The following is a 21,966-nucleotide window of genomic DNA, read 5'->3' as shown; positions in this document are numbered from 1 at the left end:
AACGCTGCTCATGCCCGTGCTCTCTTACAACAAAGACGAGAAAGGAAGAAGGAGACGGTGGCCAAAGAACCACCGAAACTCTGCCAAGTTTGGATTCCAAAGTCTGGAGTTGTGAAAAATCAGCGTTCGGAGCCCGTTAAGACTCCATACCCGCAAGGGGGTGGTTATAAACATATGACTCTTGACATAACCTTGGATCGCTCAGAGGCGACGACAAGTCATCCTGAGTACGTTAACAAGGTTCAAACACAAAAACAGAAGATAGGTTGCTCTAGTCACCATGCTGAAGAGTTGTACTATCAAACTAAAGGTGGAAACACTTATAAAAGCAGCATTGTCGGAATATAACTACACAAAACGAGAAGCCATCCCACGAAGAGTCTCGGTATTCCACAATCTTTTCACCGAAATGTCGAAGCCAAGACATTTCCGTAAGAGAAGATCAGTTGTCCAAGATGACGAGTTCCCTAAAATCACCATCAACATGGTTGATAAAAGAAAGTCTAAGCAGCATTCAAGTGACTTAAATCCCGACTTTTTCCCGAGAGGAAAAGTCAATCCAAGAATTGCTCAAAGGATGTCTCGACTCCAATTAGGAGCCATCAGACGCATAGATTACAAGAGAATGCAAGAAGGAATGTCCTCGGAGGATGAATTCTCAGACACTTGTTCTGCAATCGCTTCTGATGATACAATGTCTAGCACAGGACAAACCAGAGAAGTACTCACGATCACCTCTGATCAATTTGCTCAAATACTTCAAGAAGCTCTAGCTGATCAATTTGCTCAAATGCTTCAAGAAGCTCTAGCGAAACAACGTGAAGAAATTAGAGCTGAGATGAAGACAGAGATGGAGTTAGCTATCCAACAAATGAGAGAATTGCTAACTCAACGGCCTCAACCTCCTGAATCCAGTCAGCGAGCTGAATCCAGCCGCCACACTCAGAATGTGGAGACATAGACGATAAAGAGAAAATGAAAGAGCTTGAAAATAAAGTCAATGCTTTGATGACGGCTCAAGAAGTGAAAAAGACGGGTATTCCATGTCCCTATCCAAGAGAATGGGATTCAATACCGTACCCGACAAAATTCAATTTGATTAACTTCACACCGTTTGATGGGAAAAGCTCGCCTACTCAGTACTTGATTTATTTCAAGTCATGTCCCTATCCAAGAGAATGGGATTCAATACCGTACCCGACAAAATTCAATTTGATTAACTTCACACCGTTTGATGGGAAAAGCTCGCCTACTCAGTACTTGATTTATTTCAAGTCTCATTTGGGCATGATCTCTGGAAATGAGGCTTTAATGGTCCGGTCATTTGTTGGCACCCTTCGTGGGCCCGCCTTCGATTGGTACCGACGTCTCAAGCCAGGAAGCATTAATTGCTGGGATGACATGGAAAGTTTGTTCCTCAGCAATTTCTTCGATGATGACACCGAAGTGTCAATCGGAACCCTTTTGGATGAGAAAGTTTGTTCCTCAGCAATTTCTTCGATGACGACACCGAGGTGTCAATCGGATCCCTTTTAGATGAGAAGCAAAAAGACGGAGAGTCAGTCGACAATTTTGTCAAGCGCTTCCGTAACAAGGAGAGAGCAGATTTGAGTTTTCTTGCAAATCCTTGAAATTAAGCTTTGACTTGATTTTAAGAAGAACGACTATCTTACTTCGATAAGATATCGTTTCAATTTCTCACTTCGATAAACGAAGTCAGAATCAGTCAACCCCCTCTTCACGATCTGTGATTCGGCGGTCCACGAACCAAAGCGTTCCCGGCACAGGCAAAGTCCCACGAAAACAAAGATCGATAGACGATTTTTGTGTTTGTTTCTCAAAAGTTGTAATTTTTGCTTTGTTGTGTAAAAGAGGTCTTATAAAAAGACTATTTCTTTGAATTTATTGTAATTGTTTGAAGATATAATGAATTCCTCAACAGAACCGACTTTTGACTCAAATAAGCTGGCGACCACAGTGGGAGCCAACGGTCTCGCTGCCGAGACCGTCGTGTCGCAGCCAACCATCAAGATCCCGGTTGAATCAACGGTCGAGTACGAGTTCGACCAAGCGAAGTTTGAGGAGTATTTATCATCCTCATCTGTAAAGTCTTCCTCGCCTCGCAAATGCAGGAAGATTTCATCATTGTTGAAGTTGTCAAACACTACAGATGAAGACTCTCGCTTAATTGTTGCTGAGGATCCTACTCGCAACCTCTCTGCTCATAATGACTCTTCTTCAATTAAGGAGTCATTAAATCAAAGCCCACTGGCACTGACGAAGAGGGCTCGTCAGAGACAACGTCAGCGTCGCGCTCGCCAAATGGCTAAAGCTTTGGAACAAACCGACGGAGTTCGTTATCATGCGGACTTATAGTCGAGGAGGCATCGAGTGGTTCAGTTGTCTCAACGACCAATCACTCATGTCTCTGCTAAACTCACGACGGAGGAATAGACTATTGTCAAAATGGCTCGTTCAACCCTCAAAGAACGAATACAAAAACATCGTGCAAACGCTGCTCATGCCCGTGCTCTCTTACAACAAAGACGAGAAAGGAAAAAGGAGACGGTGGCCAAAGAACCACCGAAACTCTGCCAAGTTTGGATTCCAAAGTCTGGAGTTGTGAAAAAGCAGCGTTCGGAGCCCGTTAAGACTCCATACCCGCAAGAGGGTGGTTTTAAACGTGCGACTCCCAACATAACCTTGGATCGCTCAAAGACAAAAATAAATTGTCCTGAGAATGCCAACAAGGTTTTACACCCTCAGAAGAAGACGCATTCACCAAAAGACATCGTCATACCTGGGAGGTCATGCCAACAAACAATACAATTTTTGGCAATCATACCGATGAATCGTATTATCAAGTTGGGGTTGTGAATAATTTTCGAAAGAGAGTTATTCGAGAAATAAACTCTCATTGTTCCTGTGCGCGACTCATTAGAGCAATGCTATCAGAATGTGATTGTTTCAAACGAGAAGCCATCCCACGAAGAGTCTCTGTATTGTCGAAGCCTAAACCGAGACATTTCCGCAAAAGAAAATCAGCTGCCCAAGATGATGAATTCCCTGAAGTCACCATCAACGTGGCTGATAGAAGAAAGTCTAAACAGCATTCAAGTGACTCAAATCCCGACTTTTCCCCGAAAGGAAAAGTCAATCCAAGAATTGCTCAAAGGATGTCTCGACTCCAATTAGGAGCCATCAGACGCAAAGATGAATATTGTAGATAACAGTGATCCAGAAGTGGATGAAGTTATTATGGCTGATACACCTCCCAATAGCAATAACGTGGGGGTGGTCTAACGGATTCTCCCAATAACGAGATTGGGGGTGGTTCAATAGCACCTCTCACAGGGGGTGGTCTAACTCATTCTCCTCAACGTCCTTCGAATGAAGACATAGACGATAAAGAGAAAATGAAAGAGCTTGAAAATAAAGTCAATGCTTTGATGACGGCTCAAGAAGTGAAAAAGACGGGTATTCCATGTCCCTATCCAAGAGAATGGGATTCAATACCGTACCCGGCAAAATTCAATTTGATTAACTTCACACCGTTTGACGGGAAAAGCTCGCCTACTCAGCACTTGATTTATTTCAAGTCTCATTTGGGCATGATCTCTGGAAATGAGGCTTTAATGGTCCGGTCATTCGTTGGCACCCTTCGTGGGCCCGCCTTCGATTGGTACCGACGTCTCAAGCCAGGAAGCATTAATTGCTGGGATGACATGGAAAGTTTGTTCCTCAGCAATTTCTTCGATGATGACACCGAGGTGTCAATCGGATCCCTTTTAGATGAGAAGCAAAAAGACGGAGAGTCAGTCGACAATTTTGTCAAGCGCTTCCGTAACAATGCAATAAATTGCAGAGATCCTGTTACAGAGGAGTTCATCCTGCAAACATGCCACAATAATCTCTCTATCAATGTCCTGGAAGCCCTGGGGGTCGTACCATCCAAAACTTGGAAAGATTTGAAAATGCGCGGTGAACAAGCTGAACATTTTCTTAAAAGAAAGAAAGCTGAGAGAAGTCAACCAACGACATCTGCAATCACTGGGAACGCGAATCCCGATCCGAGGTTTCAAAAGGAGTATTCTTTCGAAGATGATGAAGCTCCAGCCATCTTGAAATACCTCCTCGCCAACGACAAGATCGAGCTACCACCTATTAAAGATTAGGAGGGAGCTAAGATGATTACAGATCCAAACTACTGTGCATACCACAGAAGGGTTCTTCATCCCACTAATATTTGCTTTGGACTCAAAAACAAGATCCAAGCATTAATTGACTCCGGCGTCATAATGGCGAAACAAGCCAAATAGAGATGACCATTTACTCCATTGGATACACGAGTATAAACTGTTTCCCCTAACTCCATTGGGTACACGAGTATAAATTGTTCCCCTCACTCCGAAAAGTATACGAGTATAAACTGCTCCTCGATACTCCAAAAGGTATATGAGTCTAAACTATTTTCTTTCTTTCACGGGAAGTTCCTGGAGAGCGCTATGCATAGTACTCTTAAGGATAACCCGATCATACAGCTGAATATAATGATAAACCCAGTTTCATAAGAAAAGCTGGGGGTGGATGGTTCATGTAACGGAAAGTTCTCGGAAGAATGCTATATGTAATTTTTTTAGGGATAACCCGATCATTACGAATAAAGTGATAAACACTACATCACCACAATGATTTTCGAATACTCTTTTGCTGAGATGAGATTCGATCACTTCTTTAGATCAATCTTCCCTCACAACTCCCTTTTGGTCAAACCTTTAAACAGTTAGGACCAAAGCCTAAATCCCCTCTCGATTCGTTCCATGAACGAGAGGTCCACAAATTGAACGATCAAACCTTTAAACAGTTAGGATCGTCTCAAAACTCCCACTTGGTCAAACCTTACTACAGTTAGGACCAAAGCCAAAATCCCCTCTCGATTCCTTCCATGAACGAGAGATCCACAAATTGAACGATCAAACCTTTAAACAGTTAGGATCGTCTCAAAACTCCCACTCGATCAAACCTTTAAACAGTTAGGACCAGAGCCAAAAATCCCCTCTCGATTCCTTCAATGAACGAGAGATCCACAAATTGAACGATCAAACCTTTAAACGGTTAGGATCGTCTCAGAACTCCCACTCGGTCAAACCTTTAAACAGTTAGGACCAGAGCCAAAAATCCCCTCTCAATTCCTTCAATGAACGAGAGATCCACAAATCGAACGATCAAACCTTTGAACAGTTAGGATCGTCTCAAAACTCCCACTCGGTCAAACCTTTAAACAGTTAGGACCAAAGCCAAAATCCCCTCTCGATTTTTTCCATGAACGAGAGGTCCACTCAAATTGAACGATCAAACCTTTAAACAGTTAGGATTGTCTCAAAACTCTCACTTGGTCAAACCTTACTACAGTTAGGACCAAAACCAAAATCCCCTCTCGATTCTTTCCATGAACGAGAGGTTCACAAATTGAGCGATCAAACCTTTAAACAGTTAGGATCGTCTCAAACTCCCTCTTGGTCAAACCTTACTACAGTTAGGACCACAACCAAAATCTCTTCTCGATTCATTCTACGAACGAGAGGTCCACTTTCAGTTGAATAATCAAACCTTATGACAGTTAGGATTATTCAAACCTGTTCAGATTCTCTAAGTGGATATTCCACTTTGAGTTTCCTTTGCATCAGGAGATAGAATATAAAATTCTTCCTCTCCGATTTCGGGTTCATCTCTACCAACAAAAAAGAGATCAGAAGATAGAATATAAAATTCTTCCTCTCCGATTTCGGGTTCATCTCTTCCAACAGAAAAGAGACCAGAATACTCCAATAGGTACACGAGTCTAAACTGTTTTCCTACATTCGACAGGCAGTTTTTAGAGAATATTATTCTGAATATTCTTAAGGATAACCTGACGAACTCTCAATAGACGTCTCAATTCGGTGACAAAAGCTGAACCCACAAGAACAAAAACTAGCTTCGAATCAAGATCTCGACAACGGTCAAGCGATAAACGCAGTGCCGGAGAAATATTAGCTATTCTACAAAGAACTGAATAGACTAATGGATGAAGAGATCAAGAGCCAAAGCCATTTTATGGATTCTTGTACACGATCTACTCAACCAAGTATTGAAGAGATCGTAAGAAAAATCTATCTTATCCAAAGTATCCCAGACTCCTCTATAAAAGAATGAGTCTGGAAAACTTTGGAGGGGGTATCTGTAGGCGTTAAAAAAAATGCTGAAAGATATCCAAATACAGCTCAAAAGGAAGTCATCCAAAAAATCAAAGAAAAGACAGTCTTTACTGTCTCTCCGTGCGAGACAGTGTTTGCTGTCTCTCCGCGCGAGACAGCGTTTGCTGTCTCTCCGCGCGAAGACAGGGTTCTGTCTCTCCGCTGCCGAGACAGGGTTTTTGCTGTCTTTCCGGCGAAGACAGCGTTTGCTATCTCCCGCACGAGACAGCACGTTTACTGTTCTCTCAGGCCGAGACAGCGTTTACTTGGTCTCTCGCACGAGACAGGTTTACTGTTCTCCGCGCGAGACAACGTTTACTGTCTCCGCGCGAGACAGGTTTACTGTCTTTCTGTGCGAGACAGTTTGAACATGGTGCAGAAACACCCTTAACATTGCCACACACGTCGGGCAATTAACTGTCAGAACATGGAGAACGTCGTGGGCGGAGATCACGTTGATAACTGCCAAGAATAACGGAGTTTGTAAAATCGTGGGAAGGCAGTTTATCAACGAAAACTGCCAGACAGTTGACTGTTCCGAGACGTATTTATGTCTCGCAGTGAAACAGTATTTACTGTTTTCCGAGACATGTTTACGTGATCTCGCCCGACCGAGACAGTATACATGTCTCGGAAGCATTTGTTCATCAAGGGTTATAAATATCCCCCGAAGGCCATTTTTGAAGAGAATTGATATTATTGAGCACTTTGGAGCAGAGAGAGGCAGAAGTTCCTTGAGCTTTCCCAGCAATTCTGGTGAAGATCTGAGCTTATTGACTTTGATCTTTGGAAGAGTGAACATCTTACATCGATAAGATATTCGCTTCAAATTCTTACTTCGATAAACGAAGGAAGAATCATTAAACCCCTCACGGTTCAATCAGAATCTGTGATTTGGTGGTCCACGAGTCAAAGCGCTCCCGGCATAGGCAAAGATCCCACGCAAGCAGCGATCCAAACAATGATCCTGCGTTTGTTTCTAAAAAGTTGTAATTTTCATTTTGTTGTGTAAAAGAAGTCTTATAAAAAGGCTATCTCTTTTGAATTTGTTGTAATCGACCGAAGATATAATGAATTCCATAACAAAGTCAACTTTTGACGAAAACAGCGGTATGCTGATATCTTAAAGAAATGAAAGTATTAAACCATGAATAAATTTAGATATTTTAAAGTATCTATTTTGTTCTCTATAGATAATGGCAGAAACAATAAAACGGAATTTGAAAACTAAACAGCCATATGAATGTGATCAAAAGCGTAAAAGACTTTGTGGTTGTCATAGTTATAGTCTTATAGACGCTTTCTGATTGTTCAATAATTAACTATTTCAATACGACTATTGATTGTTTATATTATTTATTTATTTAAAACTATGAGATGGCATTTAGATTTTGTTCTGTATACTTTTATTTTGACAAGATGAACTTTGACTACTCTACTTTGGACAACGGATTTTTGAGAGCGTACTCATGTACATTATGCTTCATTTACCAAAAACAACCTATACATGCCAGAGAGAACTTACTATCTCATATTATAAAAGTTGTAGGTAACGTGTATAAAAGCATGAGGAAATGAAAACAAAGCTTTTCATGCAAAATTATCGTCCATAGCAGATACGATAAAATCACAGCGTGTCAAAGTTACTTAGACTAAGAGACAGAGAAAAAGGATGCAAAATTCCAAAGTCCATGAATAATTTATAGCAATTAATCAATTATAGGTTACAATTAATTGTAATTAACTCTTAATCAATTACAGGTTATAATTAATTATAATTAACTCTTAAAATTAATTAGCAGTAATTGATTACAAATTAACAGCTATTAAATTAATGTAATAAATGCAATAATTAACAGTAATTAAAGCAATTAATTACAGTAATTAATTAAATTAACATAAATACTTGATTACAAATTTCGGATGAACAGTAACCGAAACTGAATTTTTTCTCAAAATTTTTTTATTTATTTAATTCGGATTTAAAAATTTAACAACTATGAATATATCAATCTTCTAGATTGTTGGAAATTTATCAAAACACATGTTATAGCATGCAAATTAAATCTGAATTAAATAAGTAAGATAAGAAAATCAGACCTGACGGGAGCAGTCGTGTAATCACTGCCCTAGAAGATTGAGAACACGCCTATCGCCGAGGCGCAAATGGTTCCCTCCCACCTAGCGGTAAAAGCTCCCAGAAACGGCCGGCCTCCGTACTCGGGCGAGAGTACAGAGCTTCAGCTCAGATGAAGAAGATTGTCCAAAAAATTATAATAACAAAAATTATAGAGAGGAAAAACAATTTTTTTAAAAAAACAAAGGAGGGAGAAAAAGCTTTATTTTCTTGTATTTATGGAATGTGAATAAGGGGTGTGCATTTATAAGGTTGAGGGAGAGAGAATTCTTTTTAAAACACAAAGGCAAAATTGACTTTTCTCAGTAAGTATCCAACACAAACTTCCTACTTTAGAACTGTTTCATAATTAGTGGGTATATAATCATTAATTTGCAGTGTTTAGTGGTTTTGGCTGTAGTTGGGTTTCGCTTGCTTCTCAAAACTCTGTTACTTGTCTTACTTGCCTCTTACTCTCAGTATACCATTGCCGGGTGGTTGCTTTCAAATAACGCAAGATGTTAGTCAAGCATGCAAGGGACATTGGCCTAAAACTCAATTTAGAAATGTCAGAAAGAAATACATAAAGAAACTTTAAAGCTTACTCACTTGGCATTTCTATTTGTAGTCCATAAATAATTCATGTTCATATTTCATAAAAAACATGGGATTAAAAGTTGATGATAAACTAATCCCCCAACTTTAAGACCATTGATCTTCAACCATAATCTCCGTCTAATGTTAGTCGCAGTTATAAAAATATGAGTAATGTCGCTTGAACCACAATATTGAAGATATTCTTTGATTCTGAAATCTGTAGGGATTCTGTTAGATACTAGATATTATATGTAGAGATTTGATTGATACTCTCTACCTCTTGTAATCCCTCTATACATATACACATGTATGTTGATTAATGAAACATACAGAAATCCATTTGTTTCTCGAAATAATACACAAAAGTATGCCTTCAGTAACTTCAGTTCAATTGAATGGGTTTGAAATTTCAAAATTATCGAATTGCACAACTTATTGAGTTTTTTCTAAGACGAAAGAGAAGGCGAAAGGGGGATCAGGATTTCATTGAAGGATGAAATAACAACTTGAAGGAAACAATTATTATTTTATTAATTTATCAAATTTCTCAAGGCTGTTAAACTAAGTCGGTAATGAAATATAAAATCCATTAGGTAATTACTTACGACAGTGTTGAAGCCAAGTAAGTTCGCAATGTTGAAAGTCTTTAATTTATTCTAGAATAATATCCTTGAATTGATATCCTTCAAGGATCCTTCATGTAAGACTTTGACGAGCCCTTGATTATATAAAGTCCTTTCCACATTCCACCAAATCCAATTTTCCCTATTGCTTTAATATTACTCCATATTTAGGTTTGAAAAGAAAAAGACCCCTGTCACTTCCAATTTGGCTTGGTCATTTAGGAAACTGAAAAGGGAAAAGACCGAAAGAGCTTGGAAATAAACGAGAAAATGAAGAGTTGACCCTACTGAGTTTTGGATTCCCACCTCTAACCTCCCTTGTTCTTTGACGTATTGTGAGAGGGACATGGCCTTGATTTGAGAGGGGGGAGAAATATCACGTGGTTTGGAAAGGAGACATGGGGTCAAGAACGCGGGTTGCTTTTGTTTAGAAGGGTTTGTTGTAATAATTTGATCTATAATAGCCGTGATTAATTCAAAGAGATGAAATACAAGAAAAACAGAAACAATACCTGAATCTATGAAGATTTGCACGGATCTGAATTAGGATTTGATCTTCTAATCTTGAGGGTCTCTCTTTTGGATTTCTCCTTAGATGAGGATTAAGAGAATAGAGAATATAACCCTAGATTAGGGACCATAACCCCTTATTTATAGATATTACAGTTTTCTAATTTAGCATCTCATAAAATTAGAATTACAATCTGGTATCTACATAATTAGCCCATGATTTAAATTAATATCGTTAACCTAATTCAATAATTGATCACTTTAGTGGGTCAACTTTACAGATAGCATTATACACTAATATAACATATATGCTCACAAATAGATTTAATCCAATTAGGTGAATTTGTATTTAGTACACATTTTCTAAAATAAAAAAAAAGCCTAAAAAGCACTTAAATATGTCATAGCTTCAATCACTTAGCACTTAAAGACTCATTTTCCAACTTAAAGCTATGCCCTTTTGTGTTCATGTGTTATGTGTTAAGGGAGCTTTCATTAGGAAATAATTTTTCTAAAATTAAGTAGCCTCAACTCTTCATCAAACATAGGTCCCTTCAGTTTCATTTCATATGCTTCCGAGTTCTTTTCATGCCTAGAACCAACGACACTAATAAGCCCATTGGAGTCATCCAAGTGTAATTATGGAGTCTAATTGACCCAGAATAAGACATTTTGTAAACTATGAAGAAGAAGAAAAAAAGAAAGAAAAAATCTAAATCATAACACTAGTAAACTCAAGTCAGTCAAAGTCGTCCACAAAGAATCCTTGAAAAATCTCGATCTAAAGAGAAAAAAAAAAGGAATGATTATACAATTAATATCTAAAGACTCTAGTCTAATATATAGTTTTTATTGACAAAGTATGTGAACTTACAGGACTTCAATGGCGTACCAACTAATTACCAAGTGAAATTTATATTTAATTATCAAGTTTATATTAGTCCTCTAATGAGTTGAAAAATATGGACGCGCGATTTATTTATTTATTATTATTTTTTTTTTAATATTTTTGGGCGTACGGTCACTTGAATCCAAAATTGATAGACTTTGTGTTAGGTCAGTGTCCATTCACACGCCTGATTTATTATTTTGGTTAATTATTTGGTTGCTACAAATAGAGTGACCCATTGAGAACAAGTGATAGGTAACAGAGTTCCGAGAAGCAACGAAAGCCCAGCTACACAGCAAACCACTATCCACTGCTCAAATAATTTTATTCAACACATTTGTTCTGAAATTAGTGGTATAATTAATTGAGCAAATCTAGCATCATGTATAATTAATTGGAAAATAGATTCTCAACTAGGAGAAGTTGGTATTTAAATAACAATTATCTCCTATTGCTCTGCAACTTCCACATACTTGAATAAACATAAAATAGAACTAAATTTTTTCTAAGATTTATGAGAAAAAGCAAAGACTTTTCTTCCCCGGTCAGCTACAAAGATAGTAATATGTCTAATCGCTCATTTATTATTTAATGTATTTGTATTCTCTCTATTGTTAAAAATTATGGATTGATCAGCACTTACTAATAATAGCCCCTTAATATTCAAAGGGAAAAAAAAATATTTGATTTCTGATTGAAATACAGAAAAGATATCGCTATTTTGAAAATTATGAACTAATCATAACCATACGTTGAGTAATAGAGTGTTGTTATTAAAAAAAGTGGTTTCTTAACACTAGTCTTTGTGGCATGCCTTACTGGCAGGGCCGGCCCTAGGGGCAGGCGGGAGAGGCCTGCGCCTAGGGCCCCCAAAAAACAGGGCCCCCCATGTAATTTTATATATATACATATGGAAATTGGAAAAGTAAGAGGATTTTTATGCAAAAGTGTTAGAGGCTATAAATACAAAAACGAAAAACCCTTGGTCTCTCCGACAAAAACGAAAAACCCTTGGTCTCTCCGATTTTCGAAGTGGCCGTCTGATCGCCGACCTCTTTTCTTCTTCTCTGATTCTCTCTGAAGTGACGTTTCTTCTTCCCGACTCCGTCCGGACCGTCTGCAGTCCGCTCCTCCGCCGTCAAACTCCACGACGCCGTCTCCGGCGACTCCCTCCGTCCCTCCCACCAGCAAGGCAAACGCGACCTCGCCGCCAGTGTCTTTGCCCTTTGGAGACTCTATCTCTGTCTGCAATCTGCGCCTCCTCTGGCCGGCGACTCCGTCAAGGTTACAAGGTATATAAGTATATACTTAGAATAGCATGATATCTTTGTTTCATCACTTCATGACCTAATAATACTTTTGCTTTGTTATTGATTCTATACAGCACAAATCTGTGCATAACATTATTAACATACATGAATTAGTTGTATAAACAAAGTATGAATCTATGCATAACATATATGAAATTATGAATCAGACTATACTTAGTATATTTGCTGATTAGTGATTAATCAATTGAAACAAGAAACCATAATATGCATACAGGCTGTATAATCAAAGTGCGGTACCTGAACAATGAAAATCAGTAGCTAGTGATCCATACTTCAAATGATTGCATCGTGTCCCAAAAAAATCTTTAAGTCCAAACTTTGTTTTTGTCTATTGAATAGGAAGAAGAGATAAAAGTGCATCTTTTAGGATTCAGGCGTGTTGATCTGAAATTTGTTTGAAGTTAAACTATTCAAATTTTAAGGTAATTTTATAACTTTATAAATTATAATATTTGTTGATCTTATGTATTTTAGTATTTGTATATAATTTTTTATGTAGGCATCCCTAAAGTTACTTGGGTGCAACACTTAATTTTTTTTAAAAAAAATCTTGAATATAGGAGGGCCCCTTTAAGATTTTTGTTCAAGTTTTTGCCTAGGGCCCCCGAATGCTCAGGACCGGCCCTGCTTACTGGAAGGGACACATAATAAAGACAAATTTTATTGAGTAACGTATATAAGTATGGGGTGTTTGAATCTTTATTATAGAGGACAATCAAAGTCATTGCCCACTTACTATGTACTATCATGAACGGCTCTTTTATGCGCATCTTTATACCACTCAACAAATAAAATAATGATAGGGGTACACCCTCTACTATACTCCTAACCACACCACCTCTCTTGCTACAGTACAAAGGGCACACATGAGATTTTAATTTTTAAAATCTCACGTGAGGCCCCGTGCACTGTAGCAAGAGATGTGGTGTGGTTGAGAGTATGGTAGAGAGTGTGCCCCTAGTGCCTCCCAACAAATATTGGACACGCTTTTCACAAAACACAAAAAAATAAGACAATGGGTCCCTACCCTCACTATTATGTCACACAAAATATATTTCAAAATATAAGTAAAATAAGAAGTATGCCCCCTCTTCCTCTCAACCTCAGCTGTATAAATACCCCCCAGCATCCGCAACGACCAGAGAGCAACCAAAAAAAACAGGGCGCTCTGTTTCTCGATCACAACAAATTACCCAATCCGATGGATCTCCAACCTTGGGCCTTATACCTCTCCCTCGCCCTAACCACCATCCTCCTCCTCTCCAAGCTCACCAACCGCCGTCGCCTCAAACTCCCACCCGGCCCGAAGCCGTGGCCCGTGATCGGAAACCTGAACCTCTGGGCCCGCTCCCTCGACCGCGCTCATCAGCGACCTCTCCCTCAAACACGGCCCGATTCATCACCTCCGCTTGACCGGCTCACCCCGTCATCTGTGCCTCCTCGGTCGACTCCGCCCGCTTCGTCCTCAAAACCCACGACATCGCCTTCGTTTCTCGCCCCAAAACCGCCGCCGGCAAACACACCACCTACAACTACTCCGACATCACCTGGTCCCCCTACGGCCCTTACTGGCGCCAAGCCCGCAAAATGTGCCTCATGGAGCTCTTCAGCGCCAAGAGGCTCGACTCCTACGAATACATCCGGGTGCACGAGCTCCGGGGCCTGATTAGAGACCTCTTCACAAAATCATCGTCACGCGAGAGCTTGACCATTAAGGACTTCCTGTCGACGCTGAGCTTGAGCGTGATTAGTAGGATGGTGCTGGGGAAGAAGTACCACCTGGGGGACGAGGAGGAGTTCAAGAGGATGCTTGATGAGCTGTTCCTCTTGAATGGGGTCTTCAATTTGGGGGATTGGATCCCATGGATGGAGCGGTTGGATGTGCAAGGGTATGTGAGGAGGATGAAGGTTTTGAGCAAGAAGTTTGACAAGTTTTTGGAGCACGTGCTGGACGAGCATAACGAGAGGAGGAGGGAAGAAGGGGAGGGGTTCGTTGCAAAAGATATGGTGGATGTTTTGTTGCAGATCGCTGATGATCCGGGGTTGGATGTGAAAATTAGCAGGGACGGTGTCAAGGCCTTCACTCAGGTGTGCATTTATTTGTGTGGTGTAGATTGATTATTTGTCACGAATTTAGTTTTAACAAAGGAAAATACTAGAGGCACACCTTGTGCCACACCCTGAGGCACACATCCCTCTCTCTCAACTACAGTGTATGAGCCCCACTTAAGATTTATTTAAAAATCTCAAGTGGGTGTGGCGTAAGGTGTGCCTCTAGTGCCACCCTTTAACAAATTATAGGTACACGTGCGATATTTTGTTGGGAATAGGTATTTTCTACTATATATGTCAATCTCCTCTGTATTACTTTGGAGTTTTGTCATACATAAAACACTGCAAGATTATGCCAGAGTACGTAATATAGGTTTAAATACAACCAAACACGATTTTGTACGTGACATATTAGACTTAATCATGTTACTTTGGGAGGTTAAAGTGAGGGATTTTAGTGGAACAATAGCAGTTAAGGGGGTTATGAGCAAAACCCTTCAAAGTTCTGCAGGTTCGACAGATTTAAAATAGTCAGGGTGTTATTTGTAAAACTCTCAATGTTAATTAGGGGTTTTTTAAGGTTAGTCCTTCTTATTTCGCATCAAAATTAACCATAAATCTATAATCTAAGAATTGAAACTATCATAAACTAATATGTACTCGGATATTTTGGATACAGATACGGATATTTCACTACAAAACCATATATGTAACCATATCCTATCGGTTATAGATTTGAGTAATCATATCACGGTTAAGGATATTTCCTCATACGGTTTAGCACACCTAATTCCAAAAGAAGACTTAGAGAATCAAAATTCCCTCGCACCTCTAATCTTTCCCCCTCATACCCCTAATCCCCCTCCCCTATTTTGGACTGTAGAATATGACCCGATGCATTCTCACTCAAAATACAGGACCTAATCGCCGGTGGGACAGAGAGCTCCGCCGTGACCGTGGAATGGGCAATCTCGGAGCTCCTAAAACGCCCTCACATCTTCGAAAAGGCTAAAGAGGAGCTTGATCGGGTCATCGGAAAACACCGATGGGTCGACGAAAAGGACATAGACAGTCTCCCTTACATACAATCCATCGTAAAAGAGACGATGAGGATGCACCCGGTAGCTCCCATGCTCGTCCCCCGCTTCTCCCGTGAGGAGTCAACCTTTGCTGGTTACGACTTACCCAAAGGTTGGCCTCACAAAACTAGAAATTATTTATTACTGTTGTTCAAGAAAAGCCAGCTCTTTGATCATTGTTTTGCTGTTCCGCCCTGCATCATAGAATATTTATTAGAGAGGCTTTCACAATCTGATATATGAGTACCTAAAAAATATTTACTTTTTTTTTTAACAATATTTTGAATCTAACTCGAATGAGTAATCTGAAGAACAATTACTAAACTACATGATAGTGATTTGGTCAACTTTCCGTATCTACTTATGCAGGGGCCGTAGTTCTAGTAAACACATGGACCATTTCAAGGGATCCGTCAGTTTGGGAAGAGCCCGATGAGTTCAGGCCCGAGCGGTTTCTAGGCAAGGATATTGATGTAAAGGGCCAGCATTTTGAATTATTGCCATTTGGGTCGGGCCGTAGAATGTGCCCAGGGTACAGTTTGGGCCTTAAGGTGATCCAAGCGAGTTTGGCTAATTTGTTGCATGGATTCGAATGGAAGTTGCCGGAGGGGGTGACGAAGGAGGAGCTCGACATGGAGGAGATTTTTGGGTTGTCGACGCCGAGGAAAGTGCCGTTGGAGGTTGTGGTGGAGCCTAGGCTTGAAGCTCATCTTTATGGGGTGTGATGCATCGGGACTGAAGTTTGAGATGCTTAGATTTTGATAAGAAGAAAAAAGGAATTCATATCAACTTTAAAGACATATACATGCTTGAATAAAATGTGATTGCTTGTGGTTCATAGTTTCAATGTTATAAGATCTCCTTACACCGGGGAGTTCCTTGTGTGCTTAAGTTGTAATAGTTAGTGATAAAATGAGCGGTTATATATGTTATTTCAATCTATTAGACCGCTTGAATATTAACAGTCACAATTATTTTCTTTTTTGGCACATGATCCTCATCATAAGTTCATAATGCTTATGTTCCAGTCATAATCATTTTTAATGTGTTTTTTGTTAAAGAGTTTTTTAAATGAAAACACTCTTAACTTTTATCCAATTTGATACTTACTACTTTTTAAAAAAAAAATTCAAAACCACATATATCGGCCTACATGTTTGCAATATCACACATATTTCACCTTTCGGATTAAACATTTTCTAAAATGCCCCCAAAACACACACACACAAAATTCTTCTCCTCTCTCCACCTCCACCCTTCCCTCCCCTCCCCCCTACCCGTCTTTCCTAAGGATGGTGGAGGGGGTGGAGGTAGAGGTGGAGGCGGTTATCGATGAAGTGGAAGAAAAGAGAAAAGAGGCAAGGGATTAGAACTTGGAGAAACCTAGGGGTGGAGGAGATGGTAGAGAAGACAGAGGGGGTGGAGAAGGGAAGAGAAGAGAGAAGGGAAGAGGTGGAGAGGGTTGTTAATTGAAGGGGGAGATGGAGAGGAATGAGGGAGGGGGAGGGGAGGGGAGGGGAGGAGTTAGAGTTCCAAAAAATTATAAAGGTGGAAGAGGTGGAGGATGATAGAGAGGCGGAAGAGGAGAGGAAAGTGTGAATGCACGTGAAAGGCTTGTGAAGAGATAAGGGAAACAATGTTTTGTTTCCTAGACAATTCCCAACTCGTGAAGAGATCGCATGTGCAGCTAAGATCCAGCAGTTTTTAATTTGAGAAAGCGTGTGAATAGGAGATGTCCAGCGGGTTTTGAGTTGCGCCCAAGTGAGGAGATCAGGGAACGCGTGAAGAGATCAGGGAAACTCTCTCAAAGGCCCACCCGATTAACCACTAGGCTATAAATAGGAATAGGCTTTAACCTAGGTTTTTGGTGCAAGACAGAGTGCGAAGTTGAGGCAGAAGGGAGAAATAGGCAGGCGGTTGTACTAGGAGCAGTGCAAGGAGCCGACTTTTGGGTAAAAGAGGGTTTCGTTGCTGTAGAGGGCAAACGCAGAAGAAAATTTGGTTGTTGTCCTTTGGGTTTTTAGCGGTTGTTCTTTGGGTATTTGGCTGCTGTCCTTTATGTGAGGGATTTGAGAGATTGTTTGAGGGTTTAGATTGAGTGATTGTAAACTCATTTGTATTCTCTCCCTCTAATAGTAGATCTCCCCCCTCCTTGCCCCGTGGACGTAGGTAATTTACCGAACCACGTAAAATTTGTGTTCTTGCCGTGATTTGTAATAGCTTGTAGGTTCCCTCGACAGGTCAGTCCTAGAACTGATGAGAGGAAGAGATGATATCTCACTTTGTTGAGATATTTTGCTTTCGGTTCTTGTTTCCTTTGTGAAACAGGGATTTAGTTAAGATCTACTCTCTTGTTGTGCTGCCGAAGTGCTGCCGAAATTTGTATCTCTCCCTCTAATAGTAGATCTCCCCCTCCTTGCCCCGTGGACGTAGGCTATTTGCCGAACCACGTTAAAATTTGTGTTCTTGCCGTGATTTGTAATAGCTTGTAGGTTCCCTCGACAGGTCAGTCCTAGAACTGATGAGAGGAAGAGATGATATCTCACTTTGTTGAGATATTTTGCTTTCGGTTCTTGTTTCCTTTGTGAAACAGGGATTTAGTTAAGATCTACTCTCTTGTTGTGCTGCCGAAGTGCTGCCGAAATTTCTGCTGCGCACAACAGAAAGGAATGAAGTAGAGGGGGAGGAGAGGAGGGAAGAAGTTAGGGGTTGGAATATATGTAGAGATAATGGAGGAGGATGGGGAGGAGGAGAGTGGAAGGAAGGGAGTAGGTGGATGAAGGGGAAGGCTAGGAGGAAGGAGCTGGAAAGAGAAGAAAGGGGTTGAAATAGGTATTTTAGAATAATTTTGAGTTGAATAGTGAAACATGTGTGACATTGCAAACATGTAAGCAAATACAGATAGTTTTGATAAAAAAAATAAAGATGCATGTCGTATTTTTTATCATGTGTGACATTGCAAACATGTAAGCAAATCAGGTAGAACTTGGATGGGATGATGATAATATTAACATTGGTGTAGCTGGGCTAAGATGCTACATTACCAATACAAATAAACATACAATAAATAAAAATTAGTTAAAAATTAATATCACAAACATGCATGTCATATTATTTTTTTAGAAATATAAAAAAAAGAAATATTACTGACATTGTGCACTAACTGCAATATAAAAGATTTGACATAGACTAAATGGATGTTTGGTTGATTTCTATAAAAAGAGGAAAAGGAAAAGTGTCAAGAAATTAATTTCCTTGTATTTCTATAAAATTTTGTAGGAGAAATTTATAGAACTCAAAAAAGTACTACTTTTCTTGCTTGTTGCTATTTCTTTGTTTGATTCAAAACATGAAAATGAGTTTCCAAATTTATAGAAATAGGTTGTTTTCCTTTTTTTTTTTCCTTTTTTTGTTTGGTTGGAAAAATGAAACTCATACAAAAATGTTGGCAATTATAAATTTCTAGATAATCTTAAATTTTATGGAAAAATGGTATGGATGAATTTTATTACTATTTTACATAAATATCAAATTTTTATTACTACTATATTTTATACGCATGCAATGCATGTGGTTAAATAATAAAATTAAGTATTTTTAGTTTGTTTTCTTATCAAAAAATTATTACTCGGTTCTACTTTGATGGTTTTTGCTCACTTATGTCTCTAAACTTTAACATTGTGATTATTTATTTTCATTTAAATGAGCTACACCAAATTTAAATTTTCATGTTGATAATTGAATTGATTAGAAACAAATGTAATCTGAGGCCAATTTGAATTATCATGTTATTTGGACCGACATATATTCAAGCTAAATCTTAGAAAGTACAGTAGTAAAAATGAAAAATATTTGAAAAATAGCATTGTAAAAGGAAGATGAATAATTAAAACTAATAAGACAAGATTATTTGTTAAAAATGAGCTAAAATGACACAAAAGAGAATATGAAGTTGATCCTAATCTTTGATAGACTTTTAAAAATCATAATTTAAAGATTAATTCTAAATCTAGTATACTTATATATGATGAAAGCATCCACATAAGTATATAAAAGTACTAAAACAAGCTCAAGACAATCCCTCTAAAGATTAGTTTACTTACAAAAATAAACTATTCTATAAATCATATAGAAAATAGTATCTTTCATTCCTTCTGCTTTATTTTTTTATTGAGCCGACGTCAGTCTTTCTCCACCTTTTATCTTTTTTGATAAAATTAGACTACATTTAGATATTGAAAAGGGATAATAAATCTTAAATTAGAAATTAAAATTATATATCTTAATAAAAGAATATCAAAATGCAAGAATATCAAACAACTACTTTTTCCTTGCTAAGTTTTGAAATTTTAGTTTTTTTACGATATTGAATTTTTGAGGGCGTGTTTTGCAAATTTTGAAACTTTAAAAGTATTTTTTTTTTAAATTTTTTTAATTTTAAATTGGATGCTTATAATTTTCATGTTTCATGTGTCGATGGTAAGTTTTTACAACTTTAAAATTTTAATGGTGTTTTCTTTTGCAATTATTATACTTTTGATTATTTTTCGTAAAATTCAAACTTTTAGCAGTCTGCTAATAATGTGTAGATGTGATATGTACCGGTTATAGGTTTTGAAATTTTGGGGGTTTTTTGTGATTTTTAATTTTTGATGGAGCAATTTTTACAATTTTTATAACTTTAAGGTAATTTTTTGCAAATTTTAAAGTGTCTGATGATAATCCTTGGAATTCATCCTTGTTGTTTACAAGTTTTAAAATTTTAGAATTTCGTAGTTATTTTTTATTATTTAAACTTTGAGGGTGTTTTTATATTTTTTGAAACGTCGAGGGTGTTAATTGCAGATTTTAAATTATTCAGAGGTTGCTATTAGAATCCGGATGTTTTGTATAATTTTAAACTTTTGAGGGTATTTTGTGTAATTTTTGTAACTTTTTAGGTTATTTTTAAATAATTCATATATTATAGCATGTTAGTTTTTTAACTTAACAAACTAACACCGTGCAGCTATCTCATGTATTTTGTTAATCTTGTTTTTTTTTAATTGTTCAGTTGAAAATAGTTCACGTGGGGTTATGATAGGATATAATTATGATTAGAATAGATTAAGATTTAAATTAAATATTTAAAATAATAAAGAGTAATATTGATATATTTTATTAATCTTATTTTTTTAAATTGTTGAGCTGTAGTTAGTTCATAAAAAATTAGGATGTTATATAATTATAATTAGATAATATTTAAATTAAATATTCAAAATAGTAAAAGATAATATTATCTACAAAAAGATTGTATCAGAGCCAGGTTTCGATCCTGGGACCTGTGGGTTATGGGCCCACCACGCTTCCGCTGCGCCACTCTGATTTTATTAGGAGTCACGTCATTTTCGCGTCAAACGAGGAATGAAATCGAGGTAATTTAGGAACTTCCGGTGGGCCAAGAAGCAGGCCTTAGAAAGAGCCGACGCCATTCCCGGCCTGGAATGAAGTGAACCTGGACTTCATTTTTGTTTGACAGGGCCATTGAGACCCACCTTTAAAGCGCGGACATCTGAAGCCCATGAACAGGCCTATCATCAACCGCAGCACGTGGTCGTAAGTAGGCTTTAAGTTCTTTAGCCCACCACAATGCGACGAAGATTATTGCACAGAAATAGTGCCCATCAAAGATAAAAGTCTACGGGGTCAGTTAGGCGAAGTGCTGCCTAATCAAATAACTACCCTACATCAGTTGAGTTGTGAGCCCAGTAAATATCTAAACATTAGCCTAGCGAAAATTGTCCAAGTTCTGGTCTGACTATTTGCCAAACTAGGTTGAATTTTCTAGACTGGTACATAATTCTCGTTGCAAGCTGATCAATGAAAGGAATTAAAAGCGTAAACCTTGATAGAAAAAGTGGAATACAGTAGCTTGAGCTTTAATCCGATTAAAGTGGTCTTCAGCCTACTGTGGTCGCCCTCGTCAGAGAGAATCCTTTTTGAATGGGAAGTGAAAAATAATACTCCAGCTAGAGAGCGTGTATATAATTTTGGATCTTAGAGTCCGCTCAGCAACTGCATTTGAACTGATTTAGTGGAATGAAAACAGTTTTAGTCGAGGCCCTAGTTTGACAAATACCCGGATCGATCAATATTTAAATTACACAATTTTCGGTCTTGACTAGCTTAGAACTAAAATGGTTTAAGGTCACCTTGCCAAACTGAGCCTTGCAGTGTGATACTTGTTATGGTGTTTTTAGTCGTCAAAATGTGGTCATTTGCCAGCAACGGGCAGGCGCCCCCCTACATGCACCGCTCAAATCGAATTGACGATCAGGACCGTCAAGATCCTGACTTAGCCGACTCGTCGAGTAGACATCTCCTTTGGTCGACTCGAAGGGCGGTGCTTGTCGGTCCTCGTGTCGAAGACGACTCCCTACGAGTCCCCTCGACCAGTTATTCGACACCTCGTGAGGTCGACTTGAATGACATTACTTCTCGACACCCCTCGCTACAATCCAAAAGACAACTTCAACCTCAACCCCCCCCCCCCC

At 38.7% G+C, this 21,966-nt stretch overlaps 1 non-coding gene and 1 pseudogene across 1 annotated transcript; one reads left to right on the top strand and one right to left on the bottom strand.

The window, feature by feature from the left end:
• LOC109845041 lies at positions 13,438-16,300 on the top strand (annotated as a pseudogene).
• TRNAM-CAU lies at positions 20,727-20,798 on the bottom strand. The gene has a single exon. It is a non-coding gene; the product is annotated as a tRNA-Met (tRNA).

The sequence above is a fragment of the Asparagus officinalis genome, chromosome 6 (assembly GCF_001876935.1).
Source record: "Asparagus officinalis chromosome 6, Aspof.V1, whole genome shotgun sequence".
In the NCBI taxonomy this organism is placed as follows: domain Eukaryota; kingdom Viridiplantae; phylum Streptophyta; class Magnoliopsida; order Asparagales; family Asparagaceae; genus Asparagus; species Asparagus officinalis.
The sequence above is the reverse complement of the archived record's forward strand: the minus strand, read 5'-3'. Positions and strand labels throughout refer to the sequence as shown.